This window comes from Dama dama, chromosome 27 (genome assembly GCF_033118175.1).
Source record: "Dama dama isolate Ldn47 chromosome 27, ASM3311817v1, whole genome shotgun sequence".
NCBI lineage: Eukaryota > Metazoa > Chordata > Mammalia > Artiodactyla > Cervidae > Dama > Dama dama.
Window position 1 is genome coordinate 16526114 of NC_083707.1, and position 14538 is coordinate 16540651.

A 14538-nucleotide genomic window follows, 5' to 3' on the forward strand; every position below is an offset into this window, starting at 1 on the left:
CAGGAAGACCATTACTAGGAGTCAAACATTGTATTTTTTGGTAGATAATGAGTTGAATATCAGTTCTTGACTATGGAATCTCTCTCCAATAAGACACTCAGAGTTGGAGTGCCCCATCAACCCTAGGGGAAATTACTATTTCTGTTTTTAGAAAAAAGTCTGACTTAGTCCATGGTTGTTACAATCTATAGAGCTTTCTCCTGAATTTCAAGGAATTTGCCCTCTGTGCCACGTAATTGTTCAGTCTTTGAGTCTGTTCTCTGATATTTCTCCCACTGTTGAAAGGCCTGGTAGATTTGTCTTCTCAGTAAGTTTATAAATTATGTGAAATTGAATGTTGTGACTTCTTTCTCCTTCTCTTCCTCTTTTTCTCCTCTTCTAGTCTTACTCTTATTTTTGTGAAAATAAATGAAAACGAACATATAAGCAAAGAAAAGTCTATTTGGGCTGCTGTAGCATGGGAGTCAGCCATTTCACCCAAATTTGGGCAGAGACTCGAAGGAGACAGAGGAGTGGGGGAACTGCCTGGTGGAGAAAGTGGGTGACCTCAGGTACCCCAAGCCAGCAGGCTCCAACTGGCTTGGGCAAGCTGTGTTTAGGCAACCTAGAAGTGGAACATCTATGTGATTAGCTAAGAGTGTCCATTTAATTTGTCTAGTTGGTTCTAAGTTGGAAGCAGGTACAAAAATTAAGAAAGCTGTAAGTTAATAGTCAAGTCATGGTCATTTTGGGTCAATTATCCCAGAAGTTAATGTTTAGTTTCCTGAATTGTCAGTAGAGATCAATTTCCTGCAAATTAGACTTAGAGCAGCCCAACTACCTAGCTTGTTTGTTGTAGATAACGGGGTTGCTTTCTTACGCAGATTGCAGATCAAAATTCTATTTTAAAACACAATCTGATCATTGCCCATTTGTACATCCAATCTCTTACCCTCTTCCTCTCCTCTCCTCTACTTTCTTTTCTTCCAACACTGACATATGAGTATAAATATGATTTATTGAATACTTGCTTTTCTTTTAGAGACTTTAAAATTATGAAATATGTGCATATCTGTTAAAAAATGCCAATCAATGAAGAGTGCATAAAGGACAAGGGAAAGGTCACTCCTTCCTCATCATTGCAAAATAGCCATTAATTAGCAGCATGATGTATATTTTAAAATATTTCAGACATATATAATTGTTTATTTAAACACCAAAATTATACTGTATTTTTCAACTTGTTTATTATCACTTATCACAATAAATAGCTGTCTTTTTAAGTCAGTACTCACAAATCTTTGACTCTGAGGTTATTAGAATATAAACTTCATGAAAGTAGTGATTGTAATTCTATTGTTAACTGCTGCCTTCACAGCCTTTAAAAGTACCTAGCAGACTGCAGTTAATCAATGATGTATGCTGGATAAATGATTTTAGGTTGCATCCTGTTTTTTATTACCATTATTATTTCAAATAATAAAGAAACATATAGTCTTGATTGTCAGTGTCTGCACATGTACTTCTGTAGGGTAGATTGCTAGAAGTAGAATTGTGTCAAAATGCATAAACATTCTAAATCTTGATATAGGTATCAAATTTTGCTCCAAAATAAATTACTATTTTTTTTTTATTTTGTTACTATTTGCATTAACAAAAATATGTATAAAGTTAGGTATCATTGGCTAGCTCCCCAGAATCTATTCCTTCCCCTAAGTCTCACCAATCACCTCTCTTGAAAACAGAGCAGATTTCACTTTGGGATGCCTACTCCTACTCTTGCAACCCTGTTCTTTAAAGAACTGTTGCCTCCAACTTGGCCCCTGTTCAGAGACCTGGTTAGCATAAACCAATCGGCACATTCTATTCTCCTGGCCACATTCATTAAGCCTCTGCTTTAAGCAACCTAATCAGAATTAATTTCAGGAATCGTACTAGGAATACTGAGGGGAAAAAGGAAAAGTCCTTTCCACTTCTTTGAGAATGGTGGTAAGTATGAAGAGGCGAAGCCTGAACCTAGAGCAGTAAATTTGTCCTCGCTGGGGAGTCTAGTCATAGCACGAGGCTGGCACTATGAAAGCGAGTAGTAAGGTAGAAATGAGCCAGGTCCGAACCAATCTAACCCTGAGGGCTGGTCCTCTGCAGAGCTTCCACTCACTGAGCCCACCGAATGATGCTTTCTGACATGCAGCTCTACAATTCTTAATTATTTTATTCTGATGTTTTAACAATTTATCTTGGACACAAAGATTCTCAGGAAGAAATTATCTTCTAATAAATTCACCTTCCCAAATAGCTTTATGAGAATCTGGTCAGCCTGAAGAGCTTCTCCTTTGCCTTACATCTTATCTTCCATTATACGCAGTTTTCTATTAAAGTGCTTATTAGTTGCTCAGGTGTGGGGGACACTGTGCCAAATCCCATTTTAGTTCTCTTTTCCTTGATCCCCTTGGAGGAGAGCCATTCCCTCTCTTGCTGTTGGCCTCTACACGCTATGATCTTGGTCACAGCCTCATTCAAGACCCAATTCTAAGCCTAAGCCATGTGAAAAACTCCGGTGTACCCAGGTAACTCAGAAGTTGTTGATATTAAAATTGTGTCTGAAAATAGTGCTTAGTTTCTCAGGCATCAGCATCACAGAGCCTGACTCTTCTCTTACGAGATTTGTCCAGTCAGTATTAACAGATTAATTATTAAGATCCAGGCTACAGAGAGATGCTTCAGATGCAGAGGGACTGAAAAAAACTCTGAGAAAGTGGCGTCTCAGTTTCTTGACGTGGGTGTGGCTCCGGCTGGCTTCTGCTGGGGCAGAACCGGCACATCTCACAAGCGCTAGTGAGGGCGCAGCACAGGCAAGATGGAGCTGGATGGACTCGGCCTGGGAAGCACCGGTGGTCTGGCAGGGGCTGCCCTGAACGCTCACCTTGGTGTAGGCCTGAAGTGGGTGTGCCTACCATTGCTCTCCTCCTCCTCCTGCCACTTTCCCTATGCAAGGTGTATTCAGACACGACCCATGGGCACCATTCAACTAAAGGAACTTTTAGATGGATATGGGATCATAATGCGGTGCAGTCTTGTAATACCAAACATTTCCACTTGTTTGAAAACCAGACATAGTATTTTTCGTCTCTGCAAAGAATATCCCCAAATATTTCTTGAATCTATTGGTCCCCCTCAGTGCGTGTGTGTGTAACCCTTTACCTTTTAGTTATAGCAGCCAAACTCCATAATGTCCCCAATAATCCTCCTCTCCCAGTGTTTTCACATTTGCATCGTGCACTCCTGCTGTGTATGAGGGTGGATGGTGATGACTGTTGATGGCTGACTTTTGATTTCTCTAGTTGTGGGAAGCTAATGACAAGAGCACAGAGTCATAACCAAGAACGTAAGGTCAGAGCTACTGGAGATGAAATGGTGATGAAGAGGAGTGTTTGTTTTTTTTTTTTTAATGACCCCAAGTGGAAAGAGCATTTCTAGTCCTGTCTGAGTAAATCTGTGGCAGAGTCCTAGAAAGCTGGGGCAGGCATGGTGGAGACAACATTAATTACATCACAAAATTTTACATTTCAGCTCAACAAAAGGAATAAAATGTGAGAGAAAAGAAGAGTGGCTCTTGTGATTGAGGTCAATCGGTTTCAGTTAGTTTGTATATGCATGAAATCTATTCACATAATGGGTGATAAATAAATGGCAGAGCCCTTATATAGATTTAACTTCTTCAAATAGCTTTGTGGAAGGAAGGAATGCTTTTTCATTATTTCATGACACTTCCAGTAGGGCAAGAAAAGGTGATATGTGCTATATAGCAAAATTCCATTGCTCAAATTATCTGTGGAGATTATTATAATAGAAAGGCTGTTTCTTGTACTATAGAAGGATACATCACTAGATATTGATTTTAGTGCTTATTTTGCCAATTGTGGAAAAGTGTTTTTCGGTATACCTTTACATCTACTTGAGACTCAGTTTTTACAAAATAAAATGGGACTCTGAAAAAGTGCTTTGCAAGTTCTTGACTAGTTCTGGCATTCTGAGTTCTATCTCTATCATGCCAGGTATCCTTCAGTTCTAGAATCTCTGTATACAATTGCAAGAGAAATACCCACCTCTATCTTTGCCCATTAGTTCCTGAGCACATTGAGTCTAATAGGGTGAAAACAGCCTGGTACAAAAAAAGTTCCAGGGTGATCAAAAGGAACAGAAAACAGAATATTTTCCCTTAAGTCAGTAGAACAAGTTCGTGTCAAGAGTTCCTGGGTTACTAAGGACAGTCTGAAATTTTCAGTGACTTACACTTAAAAGCATACATGGTTGTTTCATCGAAATAAGTGAAGTAGATCCAAAGATGAAAGTTTCATTTTTTAATACTGTCACAAATCCAAATTAAGGAGAGGTGTCTGCAAAAGCCTTTGATTATAGATCATAAAATCTACAGCTTATATCAGACACTGTAAAATTGCTCAGTGACAAATGAAATGCCTTCGCACTAAATATATCTTTTAAGCACCTTGCAGTTTGGGTACATTTATCTCTGAGATACAATAGTACTTCTGCAGGTCACAGGTACAAGGTCAGAAATGCTGGTTCTGCTGGTTTGGAATGTAACACTTAATGGCCCATTATTTGAGGACATGGAGCAGAGGATTCAAGCAAATACCAGGCGATATTTCATGTGGAAACTTCAGAAGCCAAGAGACCAGCCATATTTAGAAATAATGATAGACCGACTAGACTCAGCATGTGCATGTATGGCTCAAACACCACAGAACCCGCCAGGATTCAGCTTTGTAACAATAGCTTGCATCTGTGCAGTGTTTTGTAGTGTTTCAAAGAATTTTCACATACGGTATCTCATTTGATCTTCACAGCAATATTGTGAAGTTGGCAAGGCAGGAATTATTATCATCATTTTACAAAATAGGAAACTGGACTCAGAGAGGTTAAGTGACTTGGCCAAGGTCACCCAGATGGCATGCAACAGAACCACAGGATTTGAATACACACCTCTGACTTCAAGTTCAATATTTGTTCCATCACAACAAGCAAACAGAAGCTGACGGTGTCTATTTAGCTACTTTGTTGGCCATTTCTTGTTCTAAAAGTCTACACTACAGAGTCAAGCAGGAAAATATCATAGGCCTTTGACAAAGGTGTTTTTATCTTCCCTTGACATTTCCAAATGTCTAGAAGTGAAACAGGTATATTTTGACAATGACAGTAGCAAAATATCTCAGCAGGATGACCAATGTGAGAGATTTCTTCAAGAGTAGATTTGCATATACAAGAAGAAGAGAACCACTGGATACTGTAATATAAGAATGTCGGCAAAAACAAAAAAAAGAAAAAGAAAGTTGATAGTAAATGGGAATTGAAATCCTGAGAGTATAATGTATAATGATTTTACATTCTACTCCAATGAACACCTGCCTCACCCTCCTCTCATCTTTTCTCCAGTCATTTATCATTTAGTGATGCTTTTGTGTACCTTCTTGCTATTTCTTGTTGTTGTGGAACCTAAAGATCTATTTCTCTCTCTTCAGGTTAAATTTCACCTCACCACCCTCTGTTTTAAGCTACCAGTCCTGAATCTCACTCCCTCAAAGCTCTCCTCTGCCCACTGCTAAACAAATGAGCCAATTCACATTATATAAGACATACAAAGCCTAGTCTTCAAGGTTTGTGCTGGCATCCTGAGAAGAAATGCCAAATCTAACCCGAACCGTGTCTAATCACTATCCTGGACACTAATCAGCCGTATTCTCACTTTTACAACATGTATCACCAATAGAAAGCAGAATTTCTTTTCCCTATTAACTCCGTTACCGTACCAGATTCGTTCTCTGTCCGGTGTTTTAGATAGCTGCCAATAATTAATCAGAAGAGAAAAGGGAGATGGGAACTATTTGACATCCTTGTTCATTCAAATATCTTGTGGGTGGGACAGGAAGGGGCTTTTCCATAACCTTTTCCCACCCAAATCAAACCACATATTTGAACTAGAAGGCAGCAGCTGTTGTAAGCTTACTCTGCTTTTCTTAGTCTCATTCTAATCCATTTCAGATAAGTATATTCAGAAGCACTAAAAGAATACCTTACAACACATGAGTGAGTTAGAAATCCTGAATGTAAAAAAAATTAAGAATCTGTGACTCAAAAGAACATTTTGTTTTTAATAATATCTGTCCTGTGATTCTAACTCATGTGACCAAAATGAAAATGCTAAGTCATGGAGAAGGAGGGCTAACTGTGTCAGTGACACAAACCTTAATATTTCCCTTTTTTTTTCTGAATCTTTCAGAGATTGAGAGATAAATTCTTCCCTCAGATTTTGTTTGTTGAAAACGGAAGAGAGGTTGTAGATGAGTGTGTGCTAATTCCTTGTTTCTCTGTGCAGTGAAAGGCATGCAGATGCTTCTGTGACCACACAGTGAACCTCTGGTTCCACCCCTCTTTTTACCAAGGAAGCTCAGAGACTCACATCTAAGGAAGTTTGGTTGAGATGATCAACAGTGAACTCCTAATTTCACCTTGCATCCAAAAATGGCAATTTGTAAAAGCATTCTCAGAGAGTGTTGGAAATACAATTAAATCTCCTTACAGGAAGGAGGCACGCCAGTTCTCCTGCCAGGATTGTGTGCATTACATCTCCAAAGGGATTTTGCTAGTGAGACGCTTGCTCCTCTAAGGTGCTTTATATTAAGGCACGAGCTGGCACCCAGAGAGGCAAGGAACAGAAATACAGAAGGGAATGCATTGAATAAAAAAGTGAATAAATTCAACTGGAAAAGAATCTTACAAAAACTCTGTGTTCAGTTTTGTAGGTGACTTGCAGTGAGCAGTGGAAAGAAAGGTTTTATAAGGCTGTGCATTGAAGACAAGGTTTCAACATAGACTGTGAATAAGCAAGAGAGGGCAGTGTTGGCACATTTAAAGCGTATCGTGGAGGTTTACAGGCTGAACTATGAGCGACATTTTTTTGTTCAAAATTTATGAATTCTTATTGTTGTTTGTCTCATCCTCCCAAACTGTACCCCCTCACACACATTTCTCTTGGAAGTTTTGCCTGACCCCCATCAAATAAGAAACCCTAAAGTAACATCTAACTGGAACCTTAGCCAAGATTTAACTGTGAGAGAATGGAAAAGAAACTAAACTTGGGAAGGGAAAGAAAAACAAGATAAATTACTTGTAACTAAATGGAATCATTTCAATCAAAAGCATTTTTTTTTTTTTAAATGAATGAACTTGCTTCTTTGCTTGATTCTAGCTTGAGCAAGAAGATCAAAGAGATTTATGACCTGGGTCTCTTTAAGCCTGATGCCAGAAATGAACATGTTCTCATTAATAGTCATTTTCTTGTCAAAAGAAGCCTTTTATGCAGACAGTATGCATTGCTTTTATAGCTTGCTTGCTGGCCAAATTTTTTATTAGAAGTTGAATGGCTTGTCTTAAGGGATAATGTGTTGTATGTTGTTTGTGTGTATTTGGAGGGCATTTGATTCCTTTTACATTTCAAGTGTTCCAAACTATCGTGGCCCATGTATATCCATGTATGTTTCAGCTTTCAGATACCTGCCTGTTCTGTTGAGGTGGGAAATTCACTGACATAGTAAGAAATTCAATAGACAAAGGTAAATCTCTACACTTGGATGTTTTAAGTCTGATGTTATGAGACTAGAAATTCTTTGGGAGTTTTTTGTATAGCCAGCTTCATACTGAGATTCCACAGAGTTACTCTTGTGAAGCCTTAAACAATTATCTGATGAATTTCAGCAATAAACTCTAAAAAGCCTAATAATGAAAAAATGAAATAAATAAATACAAGTCTTTCTTCTGCTTTCAGGAACAGGATGTTTTGTTACTCTTCAATGAATAGTTTCTGTTTGCTTGTTTGCTGAGTGTATTGGCTCCAGTCTGTGGCTTGAGTATATATTTAGGCACACAAAGATATTATCAAGTAGAAATGACTGAAAAGTTCAATTAAACAGCCAGTGTGAATTTTTGTCACAAAATTAACTAACAGACCAATTGTGTGGGACACTATATAACCACACATAAGGTAATGACATATGTTTGGGGAAATTTTTCAGTTGGAAACTAAGATTGCTGCAAATGCATAATATCATCTATGGGCTTCACGTCACTGCAGGCTAGCTTCTGCCTCCACCCCTGAACCAGGAGTGGCCTGTGCCCATTAGACTTTTTAACTTTGTCTTACTGTATAGAACATTCTCTGAAACTGACTCCTTTCTTTCTCAAAACATTTCATATTTTGGATTTTCTGATGCTACATATGCCTAATTATCCATTTCTCTGGCCATTTTTGCTCTGCCTCTTTCAGTTCTTGCTTCTTTTCCTGCATCTAAATATTGAAGCCCTTCAGTATTAGTCCTGGGCACTTCAGTTCTGCAATTTATTCCTTAGGTGAGCTCATCCTTTTGCCATGCTATTAAATGGTATAGATGAATTCAGGACATGCTACCCCAAAGTGTGGAACCTTGGCATACTTAATATTTTAAGCTAAAGGAATTTGAGAAACCGCAGGTACAAGAAGGACTCTTTGACAGCTCCCACCTACCCAGAAGGAGGTCGTAAGACCCTGATCTGAGAGGGCCCTCCCCATACCTGGAGGAAAGGAGCATCTTTGTATCAGAAGATGGAGAGATGTCAAGAGGCACTGGAACAAGCAGATCTTGCAAATTTTCTTCAAGATTAATACTAGTCTTAGTTCATAACCTTTTTTTTCTGTATATAGGAGAATACAACTTGTTTGTTTATTCGCTGAGCTCTCTCCCAGTATCCAGCAGTGCCTGCTACATATTAGTACCTCAGTAGATATGTGCCAAGGTAAGAAATCTAAAAAAGAAGAAGCCATGGATAAACTTTCATAACTAGTACAATGGCTACTTTTGAAGGTAAACTTGAAAAGTGTAAATTTTCTTGATGAACTTGGGGCTCTTTGGGCTCTTTTGGTCATGCATATAGCTTATTTAAAGAACAGCATTTCTTTGGGGATTTGTAGGTGCTTTATACACGTGCTCTTTCTTTGTCAAGCCAGGGACATCTGCTTGGGATATGAAGAAAACAAAGGTTACTTGGAAATACTATCTGCCCCAAGATCATAGCACTTTTCCCCTAATGAGTGTGAAATTTTCTGCTGAAAAACATTTGATGCATTTAATGTTAACATTTAACATTTAATGCACACTTTCAGTGAAAATATTATATTTAGTTGACTCTGAAATGAAGATGTTAATTCAAAACCACCTTTCTATATGACAGGGACAATCTTAATACAGAACTTATCTGGCTTAGCACAAATCTGGGGATGGGGGGTGGGGTCAGTAATTGCTTCCTTGAGAATGAAACTGTACCTGCAATTCAGGGTAGTTGCTCCTAGTGGGATATATCTTGTTCATTTATACAGCCAAGACATTTCTAAGTGCCTAACTCCTCTAATTGGATAGCAAGAAATTATAAGGTCCAGATAAACCTAAAATGTGAAAATAAAAAGCAACAAAGAATAAAACTTAGATTTGATTCAAACAGAGAAGACTTTAGAATGAATCAGAAAATTTCAAAAAGTAAACAAGGCAGAAAGATGTTCTACATATATGTATCTACATATATCTACATATATGATGCCACTCATTTTGGTCACCAGTGCTTTTCATCTTTCTTTGGGTTGCACTGCAGATTTTTTTAGCAACTGTATGACCTGACTTTTCTATTTTGTTATGGTGGGAAAGGTGAGCTTACGTTAGGTATTCTTAATGTAAATGTGAAAGTACTAAATAAAATTTAACTAGAAAAAGAATGCAAAAGAGAACAAAATGAAAGGAATTATGATGCTGAAATTGCTAATAAAGTCAATTAAAATTTATTGATTATTTCAGCATTTTATATATATATATATAAATTAAATATTTACTACATTGAGCAAACTTGTCCATGTTTAAATCACCTTTTTTTTTTTTTTTTTTGTATCAGAACAATATGGGATGCTGAAATAAAAAGGCATGAGGACAATATTTTTATTCTGAAAAAATTATGCCAATTTTTTAAACAATAGAATGTTTAATTATCAAACACATTCAAAGCCAGTGTTAATATATGATTAATGGATGAGTTTTGACTGGAATCTAGGCCAGACCTTGTTCTCTGAATGGGGGTTGGTAACCGTGTATAGTGTCAAAGATGTGGAAGAAGGGCAGAAAGCACAAAACCAGTGTGTGCACCGCCAGACAGAACATTTCACATCCTCAGTAGAACTGAGTTTAAGAACAAATGCCTGACTGTCTTCTATGTTAAATGCATTACATTCTAGGGCTGGCTGTCCCTGAGTGGAATCCTCAGGGTCTTCCAATCCTATTTCTCACCACAACTTTTTACAAATCATGTTTTCCCACCAGTTCCTGAAACTGTACCTTTTCTGATCTCGCTTTTCTTCCAGTCTTGAACATCCCCGCCCCCAACCCCAACTATTTATCTGAAGCAAATTCATCTTCTGTGGCCCAGAGGGTAGCTCACATCCTTTTCTTAAAACTACTCTGGCCATTTCATTTAGAGGTAAAATCTTTCTCTTTTGAATATCCATAAAATAATTGTATGTACACTGCAATTGATATTTAATCACATACTGCCTTTTGACAGGTCTTCTTTTGCTATCTTGAATTCATATTTGCATTTTGAACTATTATTTTCATTCATTTTTTACAAAATCAGAATCTAAGTCTTGATGCCAATGTCCATGACTGATATTTACTTTGTAATTTTCACAAAATTCAGTACAGTATTTTGTGACTATCCATTTACAACTGCTAGTTTTCTTTTCTTTCTTTTTTTTTTTTTGATCCTCCTGTTAAATTTCCTGCATAAAAATCCGATAGAAAAGATTTTGCTTCAAACTCTCCAAACTCTTTAGTGATAGTTAGAGACACATCTGAATTTTACTTTTTAATTTTGAAATTCTGTTTTGTTTTTAATTTCATTTTAATGTCCCTTCACATCCAGTCAAATTCTAGCACTATAGATTTTACTCCTGGGTGAAAACCAGTTGTGGAGCTACAAGGAGAGGAAAGGACTCTAGTGATGAGAATGGACTAATTCCTTGGCGAGCGGTGGAGACTGCTTAGCAATTTTCAACTTTCTTTTTTCCTGGTTGTCTTTATTTGCTTGTGTCACAGAGCTTGGAATCTGATTGGCAGGAGCAGATTTTAGTTTTGCTCCTGTCGGGCACAGTGGACTCCTAGACACAGCAGTGTGTTGAATGCTGACTCTTCAGACAGGTGTGTCTTTTTGTCTCACTTAGCAGATGAGAACTTGGGACTTAGGCTGTTAGGTAGGATGTCAGAAGTAAAACTGCAGTATTGGTGTTTTGTTTTAAAATAATATGAAATTTGTTACATCCTGAGCAAAAATAAACCCCTCCCTCTAAATAGGGATGTAGAGGGCTCCTTTATCTCATTCCAGGTTCCCCCAAGTCTTCCCACCCTAACTTCAGTGAAAACATCATTTCAACCATCCTGCTGTTTCAGGAATATACACATAAGAAGAACAAAAGGTGGAAGTTGGCAAGGCTGTGCATTACATAAGAGACATCCTTGGGACGAGCTAGGGCAATAGTAATTCTGAAGCTAAGTGCCCTGGCCATATTTTCTCTTTTTTGATTTTTAAGTCCTCCTACCACTGTTAGGCTCCTTTGATTAGGATTTGCATGAGCAGGTGAACTTGACAAGTGTTGATCATCTGGGTTACAGAAAGGGAGCACGTGAAAGGGTTTGCTGTAATGACAAGAAATTACGGAGCAGCAATATTCAGTGAGATGCAGCACAAAATCCTCTCTGGGAGAGCTGAAACCGTGTGTCAAGCCAAGCAGTGTCAGTCTGTGCAAAGCGGTCACCGGCTACTTTAGTGATAACGTTGCTAGGATATGAAACTCCAAACGTACTCTTAGTGTGAAAGTGAGATTTCATATTTTGGGGGAAAAAGGAAAAAAGGAAGAAAGAAAGAAAAGAAAAGTCAGGAAAACAGTCAGTCCCTGGTGCTTTTCCCGGGCATTGGAGGCACAGAGATGACATCACCAGCAGCCTATCAGAGCTCTCCAGCTTTGTTCAGGTTCCGAAGCCATGTCATCATCACCGATGTAGCCCAGAAAAGAAAATAGCACCATCTCTAAATATACAACAATGAGAGTCAAGCATTGCTTTTAAAAGGATAAGAGAACCAAGAAAAACTCCTTAAATCAGAGTCTTCCTTTCATGAAGTACACATAAACCTAGAATTTGGTTCCTGGAGCCACTAACCTTGGTATTGAATTTAGTCTGCTTGAGACTTTACAAATTGGCAGTCAGAGCTAATTAATATACAACTGAGACCACAGCCCAGTCTCTCCAGCTTGCTCTTAAATGTAGGACAGCGGCAGACTGACTCTTCCCTAAAAGGCAGGAGTGGGTGATGACTACAACAATGTCAAGGGGAGAGTCTGCCTGGTTGGGGACCAACATGGGGATTTGGGGCTCCTCAGCAAGGTGGGTAAGTGGCTGTCATTGTCAATACATTTCACTTAGCTAAAAGCACGGTTTACAGTTGTTGAAGTTTGATTGATTTGTTGATAAACACTAATGTTTTCCAGTTGACAATTTCTCCATGTTAATTTCTTTAATGCTGGCAGACCTGCCTGGCAAGACTCTATAAATAGCATCAGTGTCATCATCCTTTTTAAGTTATTAATGAGCCATCGTGTTTCAAGGGGCTGGGATTTGGGGACAGGTTGTGCTTGACTGCAGTTTCTAACATTGATACCTGAGCATTTGCAACTTGCTTGAGATGAAAACATGTTTCTTAAAAAAAAAAAAAAAAATGCAGCACTGGCCAAATACATCCATAATAAAGGAGAGTAGTTGATAATTAGTGACTAATTAAACTTTGGAGAGAGAACTAAACTCCAAGGCCCTACAGGCAGCATGCCTTTGATTTGGGGGCATTAGTACTGTCCCCACCTCAACTGCAGCTGCCCTTTGCTTTCCTTGCTACTTCTCTCTACACATGCCCTGTTATCACTGAGATAAATGAATGCCTGACTCTGGAAATCAGCTTCGGCCCAGACTGTTCTGTCTGCCAACTGGCAACAGGGGACCAGAGCAGACTTCTCCAATTAGCAGAGTCCCCCATCAGGCAGCTGGACGCACTGTGTTTATGCTTGTGGACAGCACGCTGCAGCAGCTGAGCCTCTGGCTGAGGTCTCCTGGGCTCAGAAATGTGATTCTAAAAGCAAGACAGACAAATAGACAAGGTAGTGTGATATCTTCTGAGGACATTCTCTCGATCCAATTCTTCTCACTCCTTTGAGGTGACTGAAATGAACACCAAAAGCATCACACAGTAATGATGGCAGGACTGATTTGCTACATGGTGGTAGGACCACTGTGTAGACGCTTTGCTTCCTAATGGACATACATATGAATGGGACATGTGACCAAGCTGGGTTGTTATTGTAACAACTCAAGTATTTCTCTAGTCTTAAATTCTTTCATTGCACAGAAATGACCCTAAGACCCTTTTCTGGGCCAAGATTTTCTATTTAAATGTTTGTCTCTAAATCCTCCTTGTAAGTATTCAATTATTTCCTTCACTTTGAAACACTAACTTATAATGACATTCATCTATTTTAATCAGATTTTATTTTGGATTACTAACTCATGAGTAAATACATTACCATTCTTGTTTCAAAAGTTCCTCTATGTCAGGGGTCCCCAACCCCTGGGCTATGGACCAGTACTGGTCTTTAGCCTGTCAGGAACCAGGCCACACAGCAGGAGATGAGCAAAGTTTTACCTGCTGCTCACCATTGCTCTCATTACCTCCTGAGCCACCCCCCAACTGTGGAAACATCCCACCACCCCTATTGTGTAAAATCTGTCTTTCACAAAAGTGGTCTTTGGTGCCGAAAGGTTGGGGACCGCTGTTCTATGTGTTTTCAAAATAATTTAATGATTTTTTTTTTTTTTTTTTGTTTTCCTACCAAACATACTAGTTTCAGAAGATCTTTCTTAGGTATCTTAATAGCAAGAAATGCAGGGGCTGAGCCTCTGGTGTCTCAATTTCAATATATGTGACCTGACAGCCTGGGAACATTGAAATATAGAGAAGACTGTACGCAGTTGTCCACTAAGGAGACTTAGCTCAACTGAACTAAAATGACAAGCTTCCAGTTTCTCTGCTGAGTCTACCTACCTCTCATTCTTTAGCAAGAGAACTCTGCAAAAATAACTTAGAAACAAAAGCAAAACTGATAAAAACAGTTTTTATAATAATCTATTTATCTGCCATCTAAAGGATATTATAGAAAATTTGGGTTGGTAACTTTCTGTAAAACAGCAATTTCCAGTATAATTATTAGCCATAAACTAGTGCCAAAGGAACAAATGTCTGCGTTTACCAATCTTGACTATATCTAGAAGCATTGTAATATTTCTGAAAATAAAAGTTACTAATCTGTTCACAGTTAGAAAAGGTTTCATAATACTGAAATTTACTTATATAGAGGGAGGTAATTTG

General features: G+C 38.4%; 1 pseudogene; it reads right to left on the reverse strand.

Moving 5' to 3' along the window:
* LOC133047606 (histone-lysine N-methyltransferase SETMAR-like) overlaps positions 1-14538 on the reverse strand; it is a 112230-nt pseudogene that overhangs the window by 55775 nt on the left and 41917 nt on the right.